We start from the raw sequence: 8,052 nt of genomic DNA on the forward strand, positions 1-8,052 counted from the left end.
TAGGCTTTAGGGTTTCTTGCTTGATATAGAAATAAATGGTGTAATTAGCTTATAATATGCGTGTGCGCCTATTTTGTTCAAGAGAATTACTGCAGCTTACAGTACAGTACATAGCACGCTGCCAGTAGTGATCATTTAAATTGTATCAAGTATTTCAACCCACACACTTTTACTGATACTTCCTCTATTTAACATTCTGTTCAAATGCATGTTGCTTTTTTTAATACACTTTTCATTGGAATAATTATGAATAGTGTCTGCATACTGTTTTTTTTTTTCTGGTTATTACCTAATAGAGCACTATAGAAATAGGAATAACAGCTATTCTAGTGGCGTTCATATGACCCTGATTTGCTGTGTCATCTTGTGGCAGTGTGCTCTGCCCCTGTGTGTATTTTGTGTTATATGTGGTGTGTTAATGTTGGTGTATAGGTATTGGTGCATGGGATATAAATGGGTCTGTATAGCATGAATGATTTAAAATATATAGTTGTATTTATGCACGGGGATTGCACTTCACATGCATTTAAAGTATTTAATAATATGTGAGCACGAGGTTGTACAATTAGTTCACGTGCTGGGATTCAGTGAATAATTAATTAGTATTTGAATCCCAGCACAACAGTATATATAGATGCACATTTTACTCACTCGAGGTTGTGTATTCAGAGCGAAAGAACGGGTGAGGAGAAAATAATAATACTTATAGCAATGGCTATGTCGTGCAGGAGGACCAGCACGGTACTTGTTTGTTTAGTGTTCCTCCCTGTTGGTTAGTGTCTCTTCGTTTTGTTTGTCTATTTATTTTGGCCCAAAGTTCCGTGTGCTGTTTTTTTTTTGGTTTAAACTGTTCACACTGCAGCATCTCAGTTTCACCTGCCAGTGCTGCTTGTGCATGTGTACTCCTTTCTGGCCTGACATCACTCTACAGCCAGCCTGTTCACCCTTCTCTGTAGATTACACCTTCTAAAAAATGCTGGGAAAGTTTGTCTTTAAAAAGCACAGTAGCTTCAAACTTCTTGTCTGCCCACTTAAAGTATCTTTTATTGATGTTTACAATCATTCAGAGTAGTTCTTTTTTGTTTTTTGAGTAATTTTGTATTAAGTCTGTGTTAAGGTTACCTAACTTCAGTAATTGCTATTCAGTTCTAGTTGCCTGCCATAGGAGATGGATGTAACAGATCAGATCAGATTTGCTTTTGTTTTTCTGACAATACATTGCTGTGCATATAATGACTTGGCTGATCTAGGCTACATAACACCTGTGGCAGGTAATGTATCTAGAAATTAAGAGCAGTTCCTGAACTCATGGTCAAAACACCTTTACATAAAAATATAAAATAAAATTGTGCAATTGGAAAAAGAAGGGACGATAAAAAGAAAACCTAACAAAATTTCATTAGAAGTTACTTTCATTCATTAGAAATTTCATTAGAAGTTATTCATTTATATAATGGATTTTACGTCATATGGTGTGGTAGAATTTCATCAAGTGAATTTCATTTCTAGCACTGCATTAACTTTGCTCACAATGCACAATTGAATGTTTGAGGTTATGAACGGACAATCCTAAATTCCAGTAGATTTGTTCTGCAAACCTTTGGTCAGTTTAAGTTAGCTAATTGATAAGCACTGCTGCTTTTACATCTGCAAAGCTGTCTTCCCTTTATAGGTGATTTGTTCTCATCTTGTCCTGTGTTCACTTCCTGGAACCTTGCCACAGCCTTTTAAAATCTAAACTTGATTAACTTTTTTTTCAACAGCAACTCAAGAACAGCCAAATATATTCTGAAACATGATAAATGTGCCATACCAGATGGGTCCTTAAATAAATAAATAAACTGTTTTAGAAAGAATAAACAATAATACATGTTTGATATATACTGTCTGGCTACTTTATTGAGGCCTGCACCCCCTACCTGGTTTAGCCACAGTTTGTCCTGATCACACCATTGACACAATGTAGCATAGATGCCAGGATGTTCTGTAAAAAGATGTTGTCACTCAGTAATTACATTTTCACACCATTGGTGCAGAAAGGTAGGCAGAGGAGTAATGATGAATGCATTGTTCAAGTTCATGCTAAACATGCTGAATTTGTTATAATATATAGTAGATCCTGATATTAAAATGATAGTCATCTGAATTTGTATTTATTTGTATTCTTTTTGGAAAAATGAATGTGTTAAAAGACTTGGTTATTCCCCCATATTATTCTTCTGATCAATGTGTGTTACTTCTGTTGTTTTAAACAGTTAGGCTTCCATTAAATGTTTCATTTAGCGAGATTCAGGGGGCGGACTTTGGGGCTGCTTAATTAATGTCTATCATTATTAACTCTCTATTTAAGGCACAATCTTATGCACTTCCCCTGTCTAGTGTTTTTGCTTTGTAGCAAACGCTCAGACACCGACATTTATGCTTCAGCTTAAAGTCTTCGCTAGTAATATCTAAACTTCGTTCCCTCGCTCCTTTCACTGCAGGTCACTTCTCTGCACAGCGCTGCCAGGATATTATCTGTTATTTTCCTACCTGTTCAGGTGATTCTTCTCATCATTCAGCTTCTCTGTTTGGCTGCAGGAGCTCCAACATTAGTCTTTCCTGGTCCATCCAGTCTCCAGCCCAGCGCCGTCTTCATTAGAAAGATTGGCACTCCGCTACACTTTAAAAGCTCCGCTGATAAGACATTGACTTTCCCTTGTCAGTGATTGCCTTGCCTTAGCTCTATTTAAATCCACCAGGAATCTCTCTTTACTCCTCGCCTGCAATCATCAGTACCGTGTACTTCTAATGCAAACTTCTCCCAGCAACCAGACCTGCTGCCCCGGCACTACTGAAATGAAAACGCCCCACCAGCAGGCTCAGCCTCCGGAGCAGCTGTTTTATAAGGCTTGACCACTCGCCTAACTTTTAAAAAACTGCAATGAACAATCAGGTTGCTTACAACTCTGCAACAAATTCTCTATTACTTCAAGCCACTATTCTCCACTCTAGTCATGGCCTCCGTCTTGGTTCAGCACTTCAGGTACCCACAGCGGACATTGAAATTACTCCCTCAATGGTCCATAGCACGTGCCTGTAGTTAGCAATTAAGTCCAGCAGACACATATGGCTTCTGCTTTCGATACTTTTGCAACATTTATGGGTTAGATTCTCAAAAAAGTGGCTGAGTTGTCCATTCTTTGGGGGACAAGTGAGTTTCACTTCCCAGACCTCAGGTCTGCTTCAGCAACCTCATCCTTGCTCTGGGGGGTTCTCACTGCTATGAGTCAGAGGGGACCTCTGGCAACACTATCCTGTCGCAGCTCATGCGCTACTCTTACCTCGTCACCCGAGGCTCTGTTCTATTTCCCTCATGACATGACCCACTTTACACTCTCGGTGATGAGTCCCAGACTAACCCATCTCTCTTTGTTGCAGGTTCCCTGCGGGATGCCTCTCTGCTCCTGGCTTCGGAGGCCTGTGTCTCACCTCGTCCAAGGGCAACACCAGATCAGCCAGGGAACCCTTTTCTATATATTCTTTCAGGTCCTGATTCATCGGACTTTCCTTCGCCCTGAGAGGCACCTCTGCCGAATCAGAGCCCTTTCATGTGTTTTCAAATCCTCGGGGCTTCAGCCTCCGACCAGAGACAGTCCTATGTAAAGGCGGCTCATTGGTTGGGGATCTCTTCCTATCCTAACTTCAAGTCCGGGCCCCTCCAAGCTCACCTTTTAGTCGGGGTCATCGGTTCACCTTCTGTCCTAAGTCCGGGCTCTCTTTGTCCGCCTCTGTCCAACTAACAAGTTTGTTTCTGCTTCCTTTATTCTATGCTTACAGCCTCAACAAACACCCCATGAATATATTTGAAACCGTACAACCAAGCTACATCGCAATAGTGTCAGCATAAGTATTATTTAAATGGACCATTGGAAATTGCACTAGATTAATTCATGTCCAGTTCTATGGAGGCTCCAACTGAATGATTGATTAGCAATTGAGTCTTGTTACAGCTGCATAAAAGCTACATGTTTTCACTCACTCGGGGTTGTGTTTTCGGTGAGTGGAGAACGGGTGTGGAGAGGAGAGTAAAACGATGTAAAAAAAGGAAAGTAAATAGAACTACTGTTTTGACTCTCCATGTTTGTTTGTCTGTTCATCCACTTGTTTTGTTTAAGTGTTAGTCCATTGTGTTTGTCTGTTTTGGCCAATGTGCCGTTTTCTTTTTGAGTATTTGTGTCTGTCTAAACTGTTTATTTTACAATAAAAGCACTGAGACGCTCCAGCATCTCAGTTTTCACCTGCCAGTACTGCCTGTCTCTGCGTACTCCTTTCAGGCCTGACGTCACCCTACAGCCAGACTGTTCACAACTATGTATTTACATATCTGATTGACATGGCATAAGTATGAGATTTAACAGAATATGGCATTTCCATTGGGCAGCAGAACTTCCCTTCACTGCTAGCTGCTTGCAGCTGTAATTACCCATCTTCCTAATTACCCTGGGCAGTAACTGCACAATTGCTTCCATCACCATCGTCTTTGTCACAACATTCCAGTGCAATCTCACACATCCTGCCTCCCTGATTACTCAAGCAATGCGTAATTTGCATAAGTGGCTTAATGTATTCTGGATGACAAGTTTCTGCTTCTTTGCTGCAGCTCAATGGCTTGGTCTATTGCAAATTACTTTCTGTCTTTTCTGAATTTAAAAATAAACTTTCGTTCAGTCCTTTCCTTCCCTAGTGGAAAAATGTAGACCAGTTCTCTGCAAATCAACTGCAGGTTTCGCTTCACAGAAAGTTTTGACATTTTCGATAAATGGAGAGCTCTGTATGGATTAAAATGCATTTATAATTTGTTTGAAATATCCCTTCAGTTGTGCAATCAACATTGTTCATATACAATTCCTTTATGTACAAAAAGATGTTGTAAAGTTTTACTTAGAATGTATGATGCCTTTACCGGTTGTATGTCTGTCACAATGGACAACACAGTAAATCTGACAGACAAATCGCAGGTGCTTGGTTGACAGTCACTTCCATAAACAAAACTGATGATTTGGCTGCCCACGGTGGCCCTGTATCCTATGACCAGTGTTATGGCTTTTTGACATTTTTTTAATCAACCCCTGTATATGTATCTAAAGTAGATAACGTTAGGTTATTATCATAACCCTGGTTCCCTGAAATAGAAATGCATCCATTACATAATTCTGAGACTTATCAAATACACTAATAACAGACACTGTACAATAAAATAAATATATACAATATACACACACACAAGTGCCTAAGCCCAGACTAGTATCGCAGACATGGTAGCACTAATACACGACTATCTGAGCCTATATAGCTTGAAAAAATCTCCTGAGAGACACAACTCCAGCCAGAGTGAACACAGAGAGAAGATCCGCGGGGGTGAGTGCAGGCAAGCCACAAGGAAACATACAATTGAATTATGTAAGTTTTAAAAAACTTTGCTTTCAGTAAATTAATTTGAAAATGATGAGACCCTCTGCAGCTTGCTCCAATAAGGCTGAAAAGAAAATGGAGCTGTTCAACCATCTTCATGGAACCTAGCCTCTTCCAGGAGGGGCGGAGACTGGCGTGATGACATTGCCGGTCACTCCAAATTTTCAGGTAAACACTTTGCATCTGATTCACACATGTTAATTATTTTATATTTTATTACCTTTTTTTTCTGGGAAGAACACCACCCTACCTACACACATTTGCACTCAATAGCATAGCATTTAGTTATATGTATCCAGAGGTGGTGCCAGGGTTACATACGTGGATTGAAGGGAAAATGGTTGCACTCGCTAACCAAGGGCCGTGACTGATACAAAGTGGGACATGGCTAAGCAATCAGTTCCTTTGTTATTGTTGCTAGCGAACCGCTAAAGGAAAACTCTAATTGTACCGTGAGCAGAGCTGGATTAACGCATAGGCAAACTAGCATGTGTCTAGGCCGCATGGATGGGGGAGGGAGGGGGGGGGGGATGCAAAACGGTTATAGGTGGGTTTTATTTTAACATATACAAATTTGACTGGAAAAACTTAACTCACTGGCATTTGAACCGAGGCATGTATCTCAAAATCAGATTGATCGGGTGTTACGCAGATTTCTGTAACATGACCCCATATAATTCTGTATCCCCACATTATTCCATGCAGATGCAGTTTTTAAAAGATCGCTGGACGTGCACATGCGATATTTTTGTGGCCGAGCCCTGTTGTGTTCTCAAGCTCAGCCATTGAGTTTTGCTGCAGCTTGCAAAATATTGTAAACAAGACATAATTGAGTGGCAAAATAAAATAGCACATTTAACACCAATGACTTTGTACGTACGTTCAGCCTCCTACGTTGATCAATACACAAAACCCTTGATTAAAGTAACCTTATACAACTTTTTGTTTTCATTTAAAGCACATTTCCATTGTAGAACAAGTAAATACTGTTCAGAAACATCAAGTATTCACATCCAGCAGTCTTTGAAAAAATACAACTATGTCGCCATGGAATCATCAAGACAAGGCTGAAGTTGGCTTCTTATTCACCTGTTTCTTATTTGCTTGTTCTTATTCAGACTATGATCTGCTCCAGACGAAATGATTGGCTTTGTATTTAAGGGGTTAAATAACATTGGGCTGCTAATTTCTCTGGAACATTTATAGAGGGGCAGATCTTAAACAATATTAATTTCTCTTTTGCTCAGCCCAACACTGATTTCAGGGTCATAACAGCTAGTGAATGTATCCTAGTTGAATAAGTAACATTGTATTTAAGGGGTTAAAAGTCGCTGTTGAGCTGTGCTAACGTAGGTTTCAGTTTTTTCTGATTTAATTCTGAAATGTGTTTAGCACATCCCTTGCAGTTTAATTTTCTGTCAGATTCATTCAGTCGTTCATAATAACTTCAAACTGAGCATTATACCTGTTGTAAAAGGGTGAAATGCTAGTTATAAAGGCTAGAATGTATATAGAGGTGTGTGTGAGTGTATATGTATGTTTGTGTGTATATGTATGTGTGGCTGTTTGTTCAGGGGTAGGTGGCCCACAAGTGTTTGCTTGCCTAGGGCCCAGTGATGGGTTAATCCGGCCCTGACCGTGAGTGTCTTTTGTTGTGTCTAATTATACTCGTTTGTTTATTAGATGGCTAACACGTACCGGGAGCTGTCGCTTAAGGCCGGGACCAACCCGGACAACACTTCGGACTGTACACTGTACACAAATAAATTGTATTTCACCACTTGCACGTTAGCACTCACTCTGGACTTGTGACCATGTGTTTGTCTTTCTGTGTGTTTACACTGTTTATTATATCGGGACTGTAACCCATTGTTTTGGAACAGTGCAAGTGATGTGTATTGTCTGGGATTATTCTTTACGGTCGCCAGACCGGGATTACAGAAATAAACATCTGTTTGGATCGTGAACTTTGTTGTCTGTTTTCTGTTTCATAATCACCTCTACACCTGCACACTGCAAACCACTTTGCCACAGGTAACAATAAATTTCTTAGAAAAAACGAGTGATTAACCAGTGTGACTTATAGTAACCAGAGTGCAGACATACAGCCTGGTGCCATGAGATGTCAAGGTTGATTGATAGTCTATCAGAGGCTCATTGAAACAATAGAAATGTCAACAGACCACTCACTTGAGGAATGCGGACACATATAATCAAACTTCAATACATTGCTACAAGTCCCGACTGATAAATACAAATAATAATACGTATCGGTCAATTTGACCACTCATGGTCGGAATAGGTATGACGGTATTTTATCAAGCTCATTTTTGCATCTATGCGATTCTTTCTTTGTCACAGTAATTAGTACATATACTTAGGAAAAGTCTGGAAATCACAGCTCCGTATCTTAAACAGCAATTTAAAGTTAAATTCCAAAAACAGTCAAAATGACTGCCTTGGTCGTTCTAGTGTTAACATATTGCTCATTCTTCACTAAAGTTAGAACTTCTTAAAGTCATTCTATTAAATGTAATGCTAACCTGCAGTTATAGTGTGATTGTACTGCAGTGTGGTGTTAAACTGCAGTTGCAAAGT

The sequence above is a fragment of the Polyodon spathula genome, chromosome 5 (assembly GCF_017654505.1).
Source record: "Polyodon spathula isolate WHYD16114869_AA chromosome 5, ASM1765450v1, whole genome shotgun sequence".
Taxonomy (NCBI): domain Eukaryota; kingdom Metazoa; phylum Chordata; class Actinopteri; order Acipenseriformes; family Polyodontidae; genus Polyodon; species Polyodon spathula.